The sequence below is a fragment of the Urocitellus parryii genome, unplaced genomic scaffold (assembly GCF_045843805.1).
Source record: "Urocitellus parryii isolate mUroPar1 unplaced genomic scaffold, mUroPar1.hap1 Scaffold_48, whole genome shotgun sequence".
Taxonomy (NCBI): domain Eukaryota; kingdom Metazoa; phylum Chordata; class Mammalia; order Rodentia; family Sciuridae; genus Urocitellus; species Urocitellus parryii.
In genome coordinates this window covers 1,374,373-1,394,659 of record NW_027554049.1, presented here as the reverse complement: position 1 = coordinate 1,394,659, position 20,287 = coordinate 1,374,373, and the positions used below count along the sequence as shown (strand labels likewise).

The following is a 20,287-nucleotide window of genomic DNA, read 5'->3' as shown; positions in this document are numbered from 1 at the left end:
TTTCAAAACCTAAATGCCCTGGAACTTGTATTCAAGCACAGGGTCCATTCATTCATTCAACAACCATCAACTGTGCCAGGCCTTGCTATGGGTGCCACAGAGACAGGGGTGGATGAAACTGACTAGGATCTCATCTTCTGGGGAGAGAGTCAATAGATGACTCCAGCAATGGCCAGTGGTGACATCTGTGAGGATCATGAAATAGGAAGAAATGGACAGTAAAAGAAGAGCAGGGAGTGGCTGAGGGTTGCACAAACCAGTGTGGTCAGGGAAGGTGCCTCTCTAACAGCCAAGGCATAGGAAAGGAACCAACCCAGGGAGAGGCAGGGAACATGTGTTTCAGGCAAAGGGCACATGCTAGGACCTCAAGATGGGGGAATAACACTAGATTCATTAATGAATAGGGTTTTCATCTGCAATTGGCTCAACTCTGATATCCAACTTGAGTGAGAAATGATCCAAAGAAGCCACAGATTTCCCCAGAATAGCTGTGTGTGAGGTCCCGGCAGGAAATCCAACTCAGCGAAAAATTTACTTGATAATTTCCAGGACAGAAGAGTATGGAGTGCATGGCCCTCCCACAGACCCACAGCACCCTCCTTTCTATGAACTGGAATATTATCAATGACTCCATCCTCAAGTGTGGTCCCTGGGCCTTAGTTGTGGAAAGAGTTTCAGCAAAACACAGGGAAAATCCCAGCTGCTTTCTGACACATGAAGCAAAACCACAGGCAGTTTCGTGGGCTCTGGGATCCTGACTAAATTCATCTGGGCAGTTGCCAACAAGATTCTTTTGGTCCACCTGCATTTCAAATTTTGCCAATCCCAGGCCACCTGGGGACTCTCAAAGCAAAGCCAATTCATGAGGGGCTGGTAACTGGGCACACAGAACTCTGTCCCAACACATACCCTACCATACATTTCAATAAAACTATCTTCCCTCAGCACATCACTTTGTCCTGACATGCACAAAGATGGAGACAATAAAGGATGAGGGCTCCCCAAGAAACCATTCCACAGTCTCCAAAAATGAAAAGGGATTTACACAATAGACCTACATAGTTTCCAGGAGGCACTATGGAAAGCAGATAAAGGAAATGCAATTTAAGAATATTTTTCTTGTTTAAACAACATGTACCAAGTGCATGGGAGAGAACAGATGACATTCTGCTTCATGACATTAGAGTAATCAAAGTATTTAAAGAAAACTTCTCTGTTCCTCTTCTCCTAAAGGCATAATTGTGTACCATTGCAAGAGGGATGATGCCCACAAAGGTGGTATGGCTGATAAAGATCTCAGAAATGACCAGTTTGCTCATGAAGTCCTCGATTGGGTAGGCCACTTGCCAGCTGATTTGCTGGGTTGCAGCCAGACCACTGCTGTTGATACCAAAGTCCACTTGTAGGATCTCGTACACTGAGCCATTTGCTCTGGAAAACAAACACATATTATAGTTCAGATTGAAGCACATAACTTAGCATAATATGAAGAACACAGCAAATGGCCCATTCCCCTTCATCAACCAAGGAAACGATTGCCACCTTTGATTCCCACATGGCAGTGTTCAAATACCTGGCCCACAGCTGCCTCTCTGTAGCCTCATCTCACGATGAGCTTTCAGGGTCCTCTGTGGACAGAAGGCTGCTCCTCACTGAATGAGAAGCTGCAATTGATTCCTTCCCAGAACATGGTGCCAGTTCCCTCCCCTGTCCAGCCAAGGAGGGAGGTGCCAGTTCCTCAGTGAAGGCCACCTTATAGCCCACATCAACCACCTCTGCAAAGGCACATTGACCAAAGATCAGTCAAACAAGTTCTGGAGATGAGAATGTGGTTCTGTCTTTGGAGGGGCCGCTGTTGTCTAGGTCCATGTGCTAGATGGCCGCTGGCACTATAGGTGCTGCTGCTACTGAGCATTCCATCTAGTGGGACAGAGAGCTGCAGAAAGGGGACACATGGAGGGACCCCTTGACACGCATCTTCAGAGCCTCAGGCAGTGGTCCAAGCACAGGCTTTGGAGTCAATGGCTTTGACAACAAACTGGCTGTGGGACCATGAGAGTTGCTAAATTAGGCCTTCACTCAAACAGCTGTCAAGTGGGAATAATGACAGGTGTGCACTTCAAGGACTCAGGTTTCTAATTTTTGAAATGTTGTTCTCCTTAAAGACTTTAAAAATGATTCCTAGCTCCTGATATATCTGATATATATATATATATATATATATATATATATATATATATATATATGATTTTATATAAGTCTGTCTATATATGTGTTTGTGTGTGTGTGGGATTTTAACAAAATCTTTACATAATAAGGTATAGACGACCAAATCACACAAGATGTTCCTGAGAGACAGACTAAACCTTCCCTGTGTTCTTTCACTTTTCAGTGAACCCTTTAACAGGAGGAGAGGAGAAGCTAACACCAAACGGTGGTGAGGAGGGGGCAGCTGCACTGGCTAGTTGCAGAGGTGCTGCATGGCCAGATGAGGACCGGCTGGCAGCTGCCTCCTTCTTCTCAGCTCAGGTGTGAAGTGTCAGCCCACTGGGAGACACAGCCTGATTCATGCACCATTACCCATGATGTGTTGGCTGTCTTAATCATCACTGTATTTTGGTTTTATGGCCAATTGTTAAATATCATCAAAAAGCAACTGGGTTTGTCAAATTGATTGACAGGGTGTCCCTTCCCTCTTTCATTAGTGATTGCTTCCGTTTGGATATGGGTGGCCCCCAGAGGCCAGGTGTTGATGAGGTTCCTAGTCTGGTGTTGATGGGGTGGGGAACCTTTGGGGACTTTGCAGAAGGCTTTAGATCATGGGCCTTGAGGGAGGCTGTATGAAGCCAGCTCCCTCCTCTTTCTCCCTTGTTCAGAACAAGAGTGAGTGGATATTTTCTCTTTACCACACTCCCTGCACAGGGTGCTAACTCACCACAAGCCCCCAAACCTGACCACAGTCTGAATCCTCTAAAACAATTCACCAGCAAACCCCTTCTCTCTGCAAGTTGATCTTTGCTCCAGTAATGGAAGCCCGCAAACTGTCACCATGTTGTCTGAATGACAGCAGCAAAGAAAAATCCCAGAAGGGAGCTGGGGATGGATTCCAGATTTCCAAACATAATCACAATTCTCAGTGGACCAGGGCAACAGCCTGGGGATGGCCTGTCCTCTGCAGAAAGACTTGGCTTGGCTTCTCCTCTTCCCTGTGGAAAACAAAGCCTCCCTCTGCCCCAACCACAGTGCTCAGAAGAGGAGGGCTTTGAACTATGGGTCCTGGTGGCTCACCTCCTGTGGTCTATGTCCAACAGCCAGAAAAGGCAAGGAAACACTTGCCCCCACTGGCCAAAGGCACGTCGCTTCCATGCAGAGAGTCATGTCCTCTGTCTTATTCCCTTGGCTTCAGCTTATCTGTTCTGAACCTTTCCAATTTGCTTCTTTTTCTAATCTTTTTTCTTTTGGCAACACAACCCTTTATTTTCTGGTTTCATCTTAATTACTGACATTCCCTCAGGATGAGTATTCATTACAATATTTTAAATTAAGACCTGCACTGCCCTCCTTGCTGTGTGCATCAGGGCTCCCCACACAACATGTATAATTCTTATCACAGGATTTCAGGCAGTTTGTACATTATATTCTATTAAAAACTCAGTTCCACTCAAGGTTTTCACAACCCAGGGATCACAGCTTCCTGCTGGACGATGTGCTGAGATATATTTACACATTCCTGTTAGCAGAAACTTCCCTCCACAGGCCTGTGTTTCACACCTCAGTTGATATCACAATGCAACAGAAGGCGTAAAAAGAAGCAGTTATTTATTTATATTATGGAATGGATTCTAGAGGGATACTAGATAAGCATAAAATATCACCACAGCCACAATACCTGCCCTTCTTTAGCCCTGGGGAGGAGGGTGGGGCCAGGAGCTGTCAATCGCACAGCTCTTTTTCAGTCACTTCTAAGAACTTCAAACTCTGCTCTCAGAAAGCAACAGTGACAACCACCTCCAAGAATTTGTGTGGTTCTCTGCATTTGAAACATTACCATTTGACCAAATATTTCAACAAAATTCCTTCTGCATGGAACCTGGACACCATCACCTACCCAGTGTCCTAGAATGCAGGGACAGATGGCACCCACAGCATGCTCTGGGGGTATCAGTAACCTTGACACTGTGGTGACTGTCTGGCTCACTCTCACTAAAGTCCTTATCAGAGTCCATGGCCCCCAGATCCCCTCCCACCTTCCATCCCAGGCCTTCAGCTGAGGTTGATGGGAACCCCTGACTTCAGGGATGGCTATGGCAGTTGCTTAGGGGATCACATGATCATAGTTATATCCCCAGGGCCATGGATGACCAGGACCTGTGCTGGGCCTGTCTGGGAAGAAAAGCTTCTATCAGAGTGACCACATCAACAGATGGATGCAGATGTAGTCAGTGTCCACCATCCTCCTCAAGAATGGAGAGCACTTGAGAGGTGTACAACCACGGGAACATGGGGACAGGCTCTGAGGAGAAGGTTGGAGCCCCAATCCAATGCTCCTGGTGCCCGTCCATCAAGAACTCAACCTGCCTGAAGACCTTCATTGTTACAGGACCAAATGGACAAAACCACCTGATAAACCAAGCACCGGAGAGGAACTTTTCTACCAGGAATACACACAGCAGTGCTGTGTGTTATGGTTTGCGTCTGAAAAGTCCCCCAAAGTCTCATGCACCTAAAGGCTTAGTCCTCAGTGCAGAAATGTCCAGAGGTGGTGAAGCCAGATTTAAAATTAGGTAGTCAGTGTAGTTAGGTAAATCTGGTCTAGTATCAAGTGAAATCTAAAATGGAGGCCATGTTGGGAATGAATTTCCAGAAAAGCTGAGCAACTCTTGGAATGTTAATGAAGCCCGGGAAACAGCCTCCAACAAATTTGAAGACAGCCCATCCCAAAGAAAGTTAATGAATCCCAGGAAACATCCCCCAACAGATTTGAAGATACCCCATCCCAAAGAAATGTTAATGAACGGCAAACTTTACTCGGAAATGCCCAGATTACTTCTTTGGCCCTCCTGTATCCCAACCCTTCCCACCAAAAACTATAAAAAGGGGAACACATTCTTCTTCCATCACCAAAAACTATAAAAAGGCAAACACATTCGCCCTTCAATGGATTCCACCTCTTGGATCCCCTTCTTCCTCTGGGAGAAGTCTTTTCTGCTGTCCTTTAAAAAACTCCTAATTTTCCACTCTGACCTTGCCTTGGCATGCTTCTCTGGAGTTATTCTTCAACATTGGGGAAACAAGGACTCATCACCGGTCAACAGCAGAAACAGTGGGGATCATAGGAAATGACTCCATCCCCAGGTGCTGACCTCCTCAGTGGAATAATGCACCAGATGGATTGAAGATGGAATGGATTATTGGGAGTGGGACCCTGTTGGAGGAAGGTTATCACTAGGCATGTGGCCTGAGAAGGTTCATCTCATCCCTAGCTCCTGTCTTCTCCACTCCCAAGGCCTGGGGCTGAGCAGCTCTACCCACCACACCCTCCAGCCATGATGTTCTGTCTTACTTCAGGCACAGAGCAATCTATTTGGTCAACCACGAACTGAAGCCTCTGAAATGGTAAGACAAAGTAAACCTTCTTTCCTCAGAGCTGTAGGGGTCATGTATCCTGGTCACAGTAATGAAAAGTTGCATCACACACTGTGAAAAACAGAATAAAGCCACAGCCCTTGACAGACACCAACTCTGAAGAGTACTATCTGCCACTCTCCCCTCTTCATTCCCTGATGGCAGAGACCATCTCCCAGTATAAAGCCCAAAATACTATCCAACAGGTACTTCCCAAGAGCACCTGCTTCTTGGGCAAAGGCAGAGATCCCATAGCTTACTGATGAACTTTTAAGGGAAGAATCCCTGGAGACTGATTGTAGAAGAAGACACATAGGACAAGTCCCACTCCTTTTCAACCCCTGAATATTTCTGGGTGAGTTTTCAATGCCTGAAAGAGCTGCATCCACCTTGTGACCATGAGGAGATAAGGAAGAGGATGGTGGTCAGTTCTCTAGCTGGATTGGAGTAGAAGGACAGGAAACACTGAGCAGATATGTGGTACCACTGTGTCACCAATAACAAGACCAACCAGCTATGAATTGCTTGGGATGTGAGATGACAAAATTCTTTTGTAGCAGCCATCTGTGGGCAGATGATCTATTACTTGCAGCTGAATCCCCTGAGCTAATATTAACAACTCAGGAATTTGATGTGATCAAGACTTGGGGTGCTCAGTATTTGGGTATGTTCAGGATTTGGGAATGCTCTGGATTTGGGGTGCCCAGCATTTGGAGGTGAGCAGCAGATAGACATAGATTTCCAGAGACATTGTGGTCACCTGAGGCTACTGAAATGAGTTTGAAGGGAGAGGTGCCCAGATCACCCAGACAGTGCTTCCTAACAGGCTTCTGACCAGCACTTATCTGAGGCCCTCTTTCCCCTTAAAGAGCAGGCAGAGGGAAACACCAGCTGATGCTGTCAAGGTCACCAGGAAGAGGCAGCCACACCATGCCACTTCAGGGAACAGGCTGTCCCCACCACTCACACACCCACCAACGATCCTGTGTTTGTGGTCCTCAAATAATCTAATAGAGAAGAAAGGAAAGAGAAAAGACTATGACAATGCAGCGTGACAGAGCAGTTGCCTGAGGGGCTTGTGTGCCCAGATAAGGAGCTGGTGCCTCTCCCAGGGTGAGGCCTGAGCCGTGATTGTGGCTGCACAGCTGTCACAGTAATTAACCTGAATAACCACTGAAGATGCTTGTCCCACACATGGGAGGGGGCAGGGGCCGAGACTTCAGGCAAGGGATCTGTTCACCCACAAGTTGTCCCAATGCAACATCATCAGTGAGGGCCTCTCTCTGCAGCAGAGCTGAGCACAGCCCACACACCTGAGTTTTGAGCTCCAGCTGGAGAAGAGAGGCTGCCCCCCAGCAGTGCCAGGAACCTAGCGTAAGACCAAAGAATGCACCAGTCCCCAGGTGTGACATCAGAAAAATGACTATTTAAGTGGAAAGGAACAATGATCCCCTCAGTGGAGCTGCATCGGTCTAAACGCCACCTCCAGCCCTGGGTTCCCACACAGTACCCAGTCCCTCAACTGCCTTGGGCCTTGGGCCTCTCAGCATTCACCTGCCCTGGGTGACTGGTGGCCCATGCAGGCCAAAGTGGCCATCATCTGGGTGCTGCTGTGGTCCACTGCCCACTGGTCTCCATTGCTAGTTCTCAAGGCTGTGATCTTTACACCTGCTGCCACCTTAATTCTGAGAGGTAGGAAACAAAATGTATAAGAAAACATCCCAGGACCACTCCGCAGGCCAATATGACCCTATAAGGGGGAGTGTGGGCATACTGTCCTCCCCCCAGGAGACAGGAAGAACACTGTGAATGGCTTTCCTCTGAAAACAAAGTGTCCTGTTATTTTTACGAGTGCCTGAAAATCGGAGCCCAAAGAGTTGTCCATTTCCATTAATTTTCAGTTTAGTCTGAGTTTGGACAGGTCACTTCCTGCCACTGGGATTCATTGGGTGTGATGGGGATGTGGGAAAGTAGATGGACTCTGCCCCTCACCTGCAAGTGGGAAACAGTCACCATGGGATCAGGAAGGACAGGCGCTGCCACATCAGGGACCCAGAAGACCACTGCACTGAGCACTCAGTGATGGGGAATGCTCAGCAAAGCTCTCCCAATCTTTCCTATGAACACACAAAAGGAATGCCAAGGGCAGACAAGGCCCATGTGCAGGAGTCAGAGAGCAAAGACAGGCATAGGGAGTTCATGTCCAGCACTGCTGAGACCTAGGGAGCCAAGATCCCCTCAAGATTAATCATCACACCACATACGGTCCAAGGTGCTGCTGGTTAAAATAAGATGAGCAAAAGTGAAGATACAGTAGACAGTGACATGGGAGGAATGATCTACAGATCATCTGATAAGAGCTAATATCCAGAATATGCAAAGAGTTCTTTCAAATAAATAACAAAAAAACAATCATGCAATGAAAAAAATAGGCAAAGGTCTTGACTGCATAATTCTACAAAGAAGACATACAGATTGCCAACAGGTGCATGAGAAGATGCTCAGCATTGTCAGTCATTGGGAAATGCAAATCAAGACCACAGTGAGCCACCACTCCACACTCACTCACTGGTTAAAATATGACATAAAGGAGGTGGTGAGGTCCTGGAGAGATCAGATCCTCACATGTTGCTGGTGGGGAAATAAAAGGCACAGCTGCTATGGAAATGGTTTGCCAATTTCTCAAAACATTAACCTAGAACTACTGTAGGACCCACATATGATTTCCCTCATTAGGAAATTAGAAAGCAAAAAAGAAAAAAAAATCTGGGGAGGGTCTCATGAAAATAGATGAGAAACCAGAAGAGGAAGGAGTGGCAGCAGGGAGGAGGGAGTGGGGAATAAACTGGACCAAATCATGTTTGCGTACTTATAGATGCAAGAGATCCCCTAATATGTATAACAATTAGTTTCTTATAAAATTACTACAGGACCCAGAAATCCCACTCCTAGGCTTAGAGTCCAAAGAATTGAAAACAGGAACTCAGTAAAATACACAACAGCACTGTTTGTTTGTTTGGGGTTTTTGATTTGTTTTGTTATGGTACCAATGATTGAATGTAGGGGCACTTAGTCACTGAGCCACATCCCCAGCCCTTCTTAAATTTTTTTTAGAGACAGGGGTTGCTAAATTGTTTGGGGACTTGCTAGGTTGCTAAGGCTGGCTTTGAGCTTGTAATCCTCCTCCCCAGCCTCCCAAGCCACCCGGATTAAAGCTGTGCATCACCACCTGGCCAGTGCTGTTTGTAATGTTCACAGGGGGCAAGAACTCAAATGTCCATCGACTTTTGAGAAAAAAACTAAAGCATGGTTCATTCATGACCTTGGAGTATTACTGAGCTGTTTAAATGGCTGAAGAAAGATGCATGCTCCAACAGTGCCCATCAAAAAAACTATTCTATGAAGTGTGGGAAAGTGAACATATTGAGTGGTATGATTCATACAGAAAGTGAACCATAGAGACAGAAATGCAGATCAGTGGTCTCCAGGGCCTAGGAACAGCAGGGGAATGGGGAGGTACTGCTTAGCTTGTGGGTACAAACTATCTTTTTTGGGTAATGCGCTAAGTGCTACTGAATTGATGGCTTTAAAGTCGTTAATTTTATGTTACATGAATTCTAACTCAATCTTTTAAAAAAGAAAAAAGTTTGGAGTGGGGACAGGTAAATGACCCACCATAATTCCATGTGGCTGAAACTTTAAAAAATTTCTAAAAGGATTTGTCAAAATCCTAACCTCTGTATGGCCCAAGCGAGCAATACTCTTGTAGCAGTATTTGAGGCATTGAAGGATGGAACTTGGGGGTGGTATGAAGCTATTACTGCTGCCTGCCCAGGGAACCCTGCAGTGGGACTGGGGACTCAGGTGTGCCTCTCTAACTAAAAGAAAAGGAAATGCGGTATTGTCCCCACCTGCTGCTCCCTGTCCCGCTGCCCTCCACTCCTGTTGCTCTCCCCTTCCTGACATGGATCCCAACCCAGCTGCCCTCCTTTCCTGCCTCCCTCTTCCTTCTGCCCCCTCTTCTGCATCCCCCTCTCTCTCTGACAATTCTGTCCCCAGACTCCCAGCTGCTTGGCTGCCATCTCTTGTTCCTGGCATTTCCTGTAAAACCTTGGCCAGGAGAGATGGCATCCACTGGAGACCCTCACAAATCTTGCCCTGACTCTTCTGTCCCTCTTTCTGTATCCTGTTGGCTTTTTAAATAATGTGCACAGGTGGCAAGAACTCTAACTTCCCAGTGGGTGAGTACAGTGGTCCCTGTGTGCCATGGGTAGGGACCACTAAGGAAGCCTGTGACCAGGACTCAGAGATGCTCAAGGCTGCCAAGCACCTTCTCCCATTCACTGTTTCCAACATCCCCTGACACTTAAGAACTTCTTGGGATCAAGTGCTATTCACAAAGCACAAGGAAATAAGAAGGCACAGAGCTCAGGTTGGACTGTGAGTCTCAGATGGCATGGGCCATAGGCCAAGACCATGGACACACTTTCCCAGGACCAATTTAACAGCAGAAAAATGACTTAGTAACCAATGACAACATGCCTCTGGCCTTCTGCTACAGGCCACACAGCCTGAAGACTCTCATAGATCCATGGCATCCTCATTCCACTGGGTGGTAGGCATGCTTTCTACTCCCATTTTCCATGTGATTACACTGCTGAGGTGTCACTGGACAGGCTCTTATGTAGGTGGCTAAGGAGAAAACTGTCCACTTCAGCCAGCAGAAGTAAAGATGGCTCATATTTGGAGAGCAGATGCCACCATCTCTACTGGTAGCCAACAGGCCGGAGAGTGAGGTCAGTGCATCCACTAGATCAAGGGCCCATGACCCCCGGGAAAAGCACTCATGATCCAAATGCAAAGGCACCACGACCAACCCAGGTCACACGTGAGAACACCGTGTCTGGTGTGAACAGGACAGCAGCAGCTGAGGGTCCCCGCAGGGCTCTCATGGGTCTGTGTAGCTTCCAGGACCAAAATCCACGGGGGCCATGGCCAAACCAGTGGGCTCTGTACAGACTGCCTCAGGCCTTCCCTGCACCATGCTGACCCCTCCATCACAGCACCAGGTCTCATTATCTGGGTTACCAGAGGAGCAGCCTGGGGAGCCAAGCAACATGATCAGAAGGTTCACACACTGCAGAGAAGGCCAGAGCCCAGACACTGCCCCTGGGAGGCAGAGCATGGCTGGCCACCCAGGGGCCAGGCCCAGGCCCTGGCTCTGCCAGTAGCTAAGACTGTAATGGAAAGTGCTGAGAGGAAAATGCAGTGGTGTCTGGAGAGCTCCCCAACCCCACATCTACCCAGCACCCATCATGTGGCTTTATGTAGAGGGGGGTCCTCCACCCCTGGAGTTCCTTAAGGATCTCGAGAGGAGGCTTGTTGTTTTAGTGTGGGTGCTGAGTCCAGGGAGTCATGTCTTTATGAGACAAAACAGGAAAAGACACAGAGTCATGGATAAGATGAAGAGCAGAGGCTGGAGCACCTTTTCCACCCCACAGCGTCTGCACTGTGAGCATGGGCACCCCATGCCCAGAGCACAGATCCCCACTGCTCTAACCACCACCTCCTTGGTCATTGGTGTGGCAGCTGAAGGACACTTGTGCTGGACTGTTTCATGAAGTCCTACGATGGTGTTGTGGGATGCAGGTGCAGAGCAGGAAGAGGGCAGATGTGGGCAGGGCAGGTGTGGTGCAAGTAGAGAACAGGTAGAGGGCAGGTCCTGGCATGCATGTTATTATACATATGATGCACAGAGGAGGTGTCAAGAATATCTAGGGGACAACAGCCATGTAAATAATAAAACATGGCAGGTGAGGAGGAATGAATGGTATGAGTTTGCTGTGCAGGCTTAAGAAGCCCTAAGCACACCATCCACAGGCCCCCAGGACAGCAGGAGTCACACAGGATGAAGGAGGCAGTTGGGCCAGAGAGGATCACAGAGGCACCTGGAGCAGGTTGGGGTTCAGCTGACTCCCAGTGAGACCTGGGCAGTGTCCCAGAGCTGCTGGGACTTGGCATCCCTGTACATGAATAGTGGGTGATGACACTTACACTCCTTGCCATGGTGAATGTTAAATGAGCCACACACATGCCCCACACAGAGTATTAGAAACTGATCCATGTTAATCACTGTTAATTTCTGAACATGAACCTCCAGATCATCCCCAGAGAGGAAAAACTCAGCACTTGATCCCACCTGATGAGGTTCCATGGGAACTGCTCTTGGACACCAGTCAGCACCCAACCACCTCTATGAAGTCCCTGGGAGCTGCTCTAAGACTGCAGCAGCATCCCAACCACCTTCCCTAAGGTTCCTGGTAATGGCTCTAGGACCCAAGCAGCACCCCAATCACCTTCCCTGAGATTCCCTGGGAACTGCTCTAGGACCCCAGCAACATCCTAACTACCTCCCCTGAGGTCCCTGGAACTGTTCTAAAACCCCAGCAGCACCCCAACCACCTGCTGTCCAGATATGAGTTCCTTATCCACCTCCTGTTTCTTGGCAGAAAATTCTTCCCACACCTCAAGGCAGGGAAAACTCCTCACTTTGGCATGGCAAATCCACTTCTTTCATAAAAAATTTTGCTCTAGAGAACATCAAACTCTGAAACCTTTGGACCCATAGGACCTCAGTGCATATCTGAAAATTCTCAGAAATTTTATGGTGGTTGCAATTGTAAACACACACACACACACACACACACACACACACACACACACACACAAACCCCAACTCTGCTTCATGACTGCTCAAGTTCTATTCATAGAGCCATTTTCAGTGCAGCTCACTACTGAGGTTTAATTGATGCCCCCATTTCTTTCAGGCAGCTGATCCTATTAAATTTACACCTGAGGCTTCTCATGGTCACAGTGTGGCTGCCACAGCTCTGGATCTTATACCAACATCCATAAAAAAGAAAGCATAACTCTATTCCCCACAACAAAAATTCTGGACCAAAATTTTATGAGATGAATCCTATTGAGTATACAATTTTTATTCCTGCACCAAGGGCAAGGTTAATCCCATTGTAATCATCCATGAAGGGTTATCAAAGAGAAGCTCCTCAAAGAAGATTGAAGTTATAATTAAAGTGGAGTGCTGTGTATCAAAAGTATAAGCCCAATGCCAAACTATTGACATTTTGCACCTTTCTTTAACACAGTTAAAATTTTTTTTCTAATCACAGTCCTTGGTCCAAATCTTCCCTCAATTTAGGTTATATTTGTTTGGAGCAATTTAAGCCCAGACTCCGACACTGATTCAGCCAGGATAGATATCAAGAAAACCATCCCATTCACAATAACCTCAAAAAAATAAAATAGTTGAGTACTAATGTAACTAAGAAGGTGAAAGATTTTACAATTAAAATCATGCAACACTGAACAAATAAATTGAAGAAGACCCTAGAAAATGGAAAAGACCTCCCATGTTCTTGTATTGGCAGAATTAGTACTGTCAAAATGGCCATACTACCAGTATAGTAATATACAGATTCAATGTTATCCTTATTAAAATCTCATTTTTTTCACAGAATTTGACAAAACAGCCCTAAAATTCATTTGAAAGAATAAGATACACAGAATAGTGTAAGTGATACTAAGCACAAAGAGTGACATAGGAGGCATCACAATGATATAGAGGATTTCAAACCATCCTCCAGAACTGTAGTTACAGAAACAGCATGGTTTGGCATAAAACAGACATGAAGACGAATAGAATAGACTAGAAGACACAGAAATAGACCTGCACACTTACAGCCATTGGATACTTGACAAAGTTTCCAAAAATTTATGTTGGATAAAAGATAGTCTTTCTAACAAATTGTGCTGGGAAAACTGGATATGCATATGTAGAAGAAGGAAACTGGAACCCTGTCTCTCACCCTTCACAAAAGTCAAGTCTAAATGGATCCAAACCTTAGGAATTAGAACAGAAACCTTGCAACTTCTCAAAGAAAACATACAGTCAATACTCCAACATACAGATGCATCACCAGCTTCCTCAAAAAAACCCTACACCCCAAGAAATAAAACAAGAATCAGTGAGTGAGGTAACATCAAATTAAAAGCTTCTGCACAGCGAATGACATGATTAAGAGTGTGAAGAGAGCACCTAAGGAATGGCAGAAGACCCTGGCCAGCTGCTCCTGTGAGGGAGATCAATATCCAGAACACATAAAAACTCAAAAAACTTACCTCCAGAAAACAAATAACCAAATCAATAAATGGGCAAAAGAACTAAACAGACACTTCCCAAAAGAAGAAAAACAAATGACAATAAATATATGAAAAAAATTCTTACCCGCCCTAGCAATCAGAGGAACGAAAACCAAAACTGCATCAAGATTTCATCTCCTTCCATCTGCATGGCAATTATCAATACCACAAAGAATTATAAATGCTTGGAAGAATTTCAGGGAAAAGGCACATTTCCACATTGCTGGTGGAGCTGCAAATTAGCAAATCACTCTGGGAAGCAGGATGGAGATTCTTCAAAAATTAGGAATGGAACCACCATGGGGCCCAGCTATCCCTTTCCCTGGTATTTATCCAAAAAACACTAAAATCAACCTACTACAATGATGTGGGTACATCAACGTTTACAGCAGCACAAATCACAACAACCAAGTCATGGAATCAATCCAGATGCCTGTCATAGATATATGAATTAAGAAAGTGTGTTCTAGCCCCACAATGGAGTTGTACTCAGCCATAAGGAAAAATGAAATCATCAAAGTGGAGAACACTGTGCCAAGGAAAATGAGCCAAGTCTCAGAGAATCAAAGGTCAAATGTTTTCTCTCACATGTGGAAACTAGAGTGAAATAAAGGAAAGAGGGAGGAGAGTGTCCAGGGAAGATCAGTGGTGTAGAAATAGACCAAGAGGGAGTAGGGGTGGTCAAGGGCAGGACAAGGGAGTGAATTCTGAAAAACCACGTATGTGCATATATAAGTACACCACAGGAAATTTCAACTTTATATGTAAATAGAGAGAACCACTCAATATAAATAAATAGATGAGAAACATCTATAGAGTGGAGAAAGGAGAATGGGGGAAGGGAGGGGGAAGGGAGACCATGAGCTGAAATCAAATCCCATGCATTTATGACTTTGTCAGGATGAATGAAACTACTAGAAATTACTACAATGCTCTCAAAAAATTCCCTGCTAACAATTCAATACCAATCGGTGTCATCTGTTATATGTGTCCTGGCATCATTAAAGTAAAAACTACATGTAATTTCTCAAGTCTCTGAATATGCTCCCACATTTGGTGGACACAAAAAAAGGAACATGGCTTCCATTATAATGAAAAAATTCTTATAAATCCTTATACCACCATTCCAAGAATTTTCTTTTAAAGAAAAATGAAGAAAGGAAAGAAGGAAGAGAGGATGGAGTTGGGGGGTGAGGATGGAAGGAAGGAAGAATGTCTGTCCTCACTTAGCCATTGTCCTTGGACAACAGCAGCATCTATCCCACCCACTACTCTGACATCTCTGCCATCTTGGTTGTGTGGGCTCTGCTTACTGGCAGTTTCAAACAAAATATGCATACAGTGCATCTTTATTGCAAAGTGAAATTGCAAGTCTTGTGATCCTGGAGGATTGACACATGCCAAGAGGGTGCTTGGCAACAAGAATGCAGCAAGGGTCTACAGTCACTCCTCAAGGGAGAGTCATTGACAGTTAACAAGTGGAGAGGAGAAGACCAAAAAGAGCAGTGCTTTATAAGAGAGCAGCTTATACTGCCAGGCACAGTGAAGCTGCTGCGGACTTCGGAAGCCCTTGAATATTTCTGCTGCATTGACCCTTTCAATGATCATATTGGCAATGTCAAATGTGAAGTTAAAAATTCAATATTATGTGACAATATAAAATTGAAGAATAGTCACAGATGATCTGCATGCTATAAATTCTTTGTTCTGCATATTAGAACATGCAAATTATTAAACCTGTGTTTTCTTTAACATAAAATCAAGTAAACTTATTATGATAATCTGAATTTCATTTCTCAAGGAATACACCCAATCAACATTTTTCTTATTTTTTAAGTTTTGTAATTCTTGAGAAATCTTGGTTCCCATTTTAATTAGGCAAATATTCTGAGTAAAGAATAATTTCCCATAATACCCTCCTATTTTCGAATGGCAATGCTCATGAAAATGCATATTTTATGTGTGAAAATATGTGAATTGAGAAGAAAATTGTGAATGGAGAAGAAAAGAACTCTCCCTTCCTTCCCAAAATAGCACCTTCCTTCCTGCCTCTGAGCCTCTGTACATGCTGTTCCCTCTGCCAGAAATACTCTCCCATGGGTGCATGTGGGGCTCACTCCCTAGTCTCCTTCATGTCTGGGTAGGTGTGACCTTATGGATTCAGCTTACATGACATGTGGTGTCATAACAACATGGTTGCCCCAGAGTCCCCCAATGTGTACTGTCCTGTGTCATTTCCCAGCACCCTAAATGCTGTCAAAACCACTGAGTGCTGGGTGGAGTTTGCTGTCAGCCTCGCTAAGGCATGAGTCTGACTGTCTGACATTCACCCAAGGTGATCTGAGGTGGGTTTCAGTCAAGAAGAGGTCACCTTCTACACCTGTGTGTGGTGTAGAAGACGGGGATGGGCAGGGCCAGGACCCTCCCTGCCCAAGCTAGAATCTTCCTGTGAAGGGAACTGAGGCATCTGTGTTTAAGGGAGGAAGTCAGATGATGACCTTCAGGTCAAGACCCTGCAGGGGGTAGTCCCTATCTTGGGCATGACATGGCCCAAGGCACTGACCTGCAGCTTGCTTGTAAACACATGGTTAGCCCTGAGCTATGTGCCTCTCCTGTGCCTTCACTGGGGGAAAAATTCATGGGCACTATAGCATTCACATCAAGTTCAGGAGGTGATTGATCAGTGCACATTATCCCCAGATCTGCTGGGGGGAAAGGGGAACCAGCACATCCCAGCACAGAGGAGCTCACTGTGTCCATGGGCCTTGAGCTACATGCTCAGCCTTTTCTGGGGCCACAGTGTGGACTTTCCCCTTCATCAACCCCCACTAGCTTTGCCCACCAGCCCCACATCTTACTCCATTCTTTGTTTGGGATGCCAAGAACCTGGACCTGGTACCCCTTGGAAACCCCTGCCCATGCACCAGCAACATGTAGACAGCCCTCCTTCTTTCCCAGATTTAAGGGACCCACTAGGCTTGCTGTGCCCAGGATGATGGTCCCAGCAGGAAGTGCCCCAGTGGTCCCCCCTGTGCAATCCTGAGCCTTGGCCTCTCTTCTCAGTCTCAGGGCCTCCAGGGGCTGCCCTCACATACCTGGGGCAGGCATCAGTGACCATCACCTCCATTGAGCCCTCCCCCCCAGGCCCCAGTAAGAAATGTCACCAACACTGTAGGGAGGGAGGGATCCCATTGACCAGAGATCCTCAGATTCAGAAGCACACAGGATCACTGGTGCCACCAGGGATACTTCAGAGTTCTGTGCCCACCCTCCAGTGCTGAGACTGGGCTGGTAAAGAGGACACATGGGCTTCAGGGGGTGACTCCACCATGGGCTCCAGGCAGCCCTCACCAGGCAGTGTGATCTGGAGCACATTTAAGGGAATCCCATCATGTGGGAGGAAGGTGAGATCACCTCACAGCCCCAGAGCTATGCCCAGCCCCAGGAGCAGTGCCTCTGCTCTGGTTAAGGGGAGCATACAGATTCTCTCTGTTTGGCCAACCACTCTGCCTATGATCAATTAGCAGAGAGCCACTTGCATCACAATAGGGATATGGAGGCTGGCAAGGTGGGCCCTGCCAGGTGTGCCTTTCAAAATGGGATATAAACTTGAAAGATGATAGGGCAGAGTAAGGAGCCCTAAGAGCAGGCGGGGAGATCTCTCTTCACACCTGCCAGGAAATCCTGGCCCAGTGGATCTTCCTTCTGTAGGTGCCTGCCCAGGAAGCAGAGAACCTTGAGGATGTAAATTTTTGGCCTCTGACTTGGAAAGGGACCAGGAGGACCAGCAGAGCATGGGAGCTGAGAAAATGCATCTGCCAAAAAGATGAGCTGGATAGGCCAGAGCACAGCTCCAGGGTAGTGCAGGAAGGGATCTGGGTACAGGTGAGGACCCCCAAAAGTGCCCTGACTCCTAGGAAGGGCTGCCAGCTCTGGTCTCACCACTCAGCCTAACTGTCCATCTGAGAAAGTCAAATGTGGTGGATACAGCTCGGAAGAACTCAGGAACAACACTAAACCATGTGTTTTACTTTGATGTCTGTTCACCAAGACCCTGCTACACACCAGGAGTTGACTACCTACTTTTTGCTGTGGGAATGGCCATCCCCAGAGGCACCCGGGTAGCTTAGTGAAGATGGGACCACACACCTGCCTTGAGGTCAGACTCCAGCATAAAGCCATAAAAATTACCACACCTCTGGCCTTCCAATGCCTCATCTGTAAAATTGGGATGTTGCAAGCAACAGGTACCTCTCAGCATCTCTGCAAGGATCAGGATCTTATGTGCAAAGAACTTACTGCAGACTCTGCCAGGCAATCTGTACCACACAGGCTTATGGTGATGGGTGATGGGGTCCAGGAACTGCCCCCTCAGAAGCCATTCCTGCCCATCTGCCACACTTCAGTCACCTTCAGTCCCACCCTGCCTCAGGGACACACAGACCTGGAGAGAAGCTCTCATGAATCATCAACAGCTCCTGCTCTGTGTCTCTCCATACAGAGGGCCCTTGGGAACAGTGCCACCTGCCCACACCCAGCGACTCAGCACCAGGACTTCCCAGGGGAGGGGCACCCTGTGCATTCCAGGCAGCTCAGGCTGGGCCGGCTGTACTCCAGCTTCTGGGATTGACATGTGTGGCCAAAGCACAGCATCTTTTTGGAGAGAGACTGGTCTAAGAAGGAACTGTGCAATCACCCAAGCCAATCAGATTTTTCATCTTCTGGCCACAGTTGATTGACTCACAAAGAGACAGGTGACCAGAACTTGTCAGGAATTGTTGAGCTCAGTTGTCCTTCTACAAAGCACTGATTGCTTCAAGTATCCAGCACCTGCCAGAGACTAAAGCCAACAGAGGAACACAAAGGCAACATATGGACATAGATCACTTTCTGGCCATATCTCTGAACACCTGGATCTAGCCAGACCTGAGGCTATCCTTGAGCTTTTCAGTTATATGTGCCAGGAAATTCCCTTAAGCCACATTGGGTTGGGTTTATTCTATTTGAAATTGAAAGTTCACTAGCAAAAACAGGTAGGCACTGAAATTTTCACCACTCAGAAGACCAGACAAAATCCACCTGAGGTCCACAGAAGACACACACACAAGTGTATCCCCTGCAATTCAAGGTAAAATTAAAAAATAAATAAATAAATAAAACAGATGGTGAGTGGGTATTTATTGTTCCAATCATTTCTGTGAATACAGAGAGAAAATATTAAGTAAAGGGGATCCATGGAAATAGCCAGAGAGCCTCTCCTGTCAATATTTATCACAATAAGAATAAATATTAATAAACAAAGCTAAGATAGAAAAAATCAATTTATAGCTGCAAAGCAATATGATCTTCTATACAATTAAACTCATTTTCTGTCCAACCTGCTCTTTATATAATGCTTGCTGACATAAAATTTCAAATGCTCAAGAAAGAACCACTTCATTGTGGTGATTCAAAGTAGTCCATGAACCAGGGTGAAATGTTGTCAGTTTTCTTTCTCTCACTCAAACACACTCGGGCTTTGCCCTGGTGCTCTATGCACTCCTATCCTTGAAGAGCTGTCGGACACCTGGGTACTCACGCCTACCGTGACACCTTCACAGCTCACCTGCCATCTGTACTAAGATGGTCATCAGAACTGCACAGAACTTTCTTCCAAGTACCAAATTCATAGGCAAAGGAACACCAACATTGCCTACTAAAATTTTCAAGAAAAATAAAACAGCCCAAGCCAAACTCAAGATCAACCCGCCCAAACATAAACACAGAACTCCCCCTTCTGTGCCCTTTTAGAAATGACCAGCAACCACCATGTGGACTTCACCAGCTACTGGAGTCTCAAGGTGCTGCTCACATCAAGTGACTGGCACCATAGGATGTGTGTGTCCCTATGCTCCCTGCCACTGTCCTCCCATGCATGTCCCCAGAAGCACCCAGGTTCCTAGCCACACCCCATGCAGCCTCAGGGTGGTCTGCTGGAGCTCAAGCCATCCTATCACACTCAAAATCACACTGGAGCCTTCTGCTTTGGGGCCTGTGCTATGCCCCTTCTGGCAGAACCAGCTGGAAGCCACTGTGAAGGGAGGCTGGACACAGAGGCTGGCTGGTTTACATAGATAATAGGGCTCATTCCCCAGGAACTCGGCTGTGCTGGAACCTCTCATCTGACATCCGTCTCCCTGTAAATCACCCTGCCACCTGCTCAAGGGTGCCTCTGGCCCACCTTTAGCTAAATCCCCCCACTGTGCTCTGTTCAGTGTTCACCAGTTGTTGCCTGCCTTTGCAAGGCCACTCTAGGCCCTCTGAACCTTTCCCCTCACACTTGGGGCCCCTTGGTTGTCTGGACCTTCACTGTCCATCCTTCAAGTCTCAAGGTGATGGTCCCCCCTCCAGAAAGCCCTCCCAGGGCAGAAGATCAGGCTGTCTGCTGCTTCCATGAACTGAT

General features: G+C 46.6%; 1 pseudogene; it reads right to left on the bottom strand.

Annotated features, from left to right (window-relative positions):
* LOC144252564 (KAT8 regulatory NSL complex subunit 3-like) overlaps window positions 1–20,287 on the bottom strand; it is an 83,709-nt pseudogene that overhangs the window by 7,852 nt on the left and 55,570 nt on the right.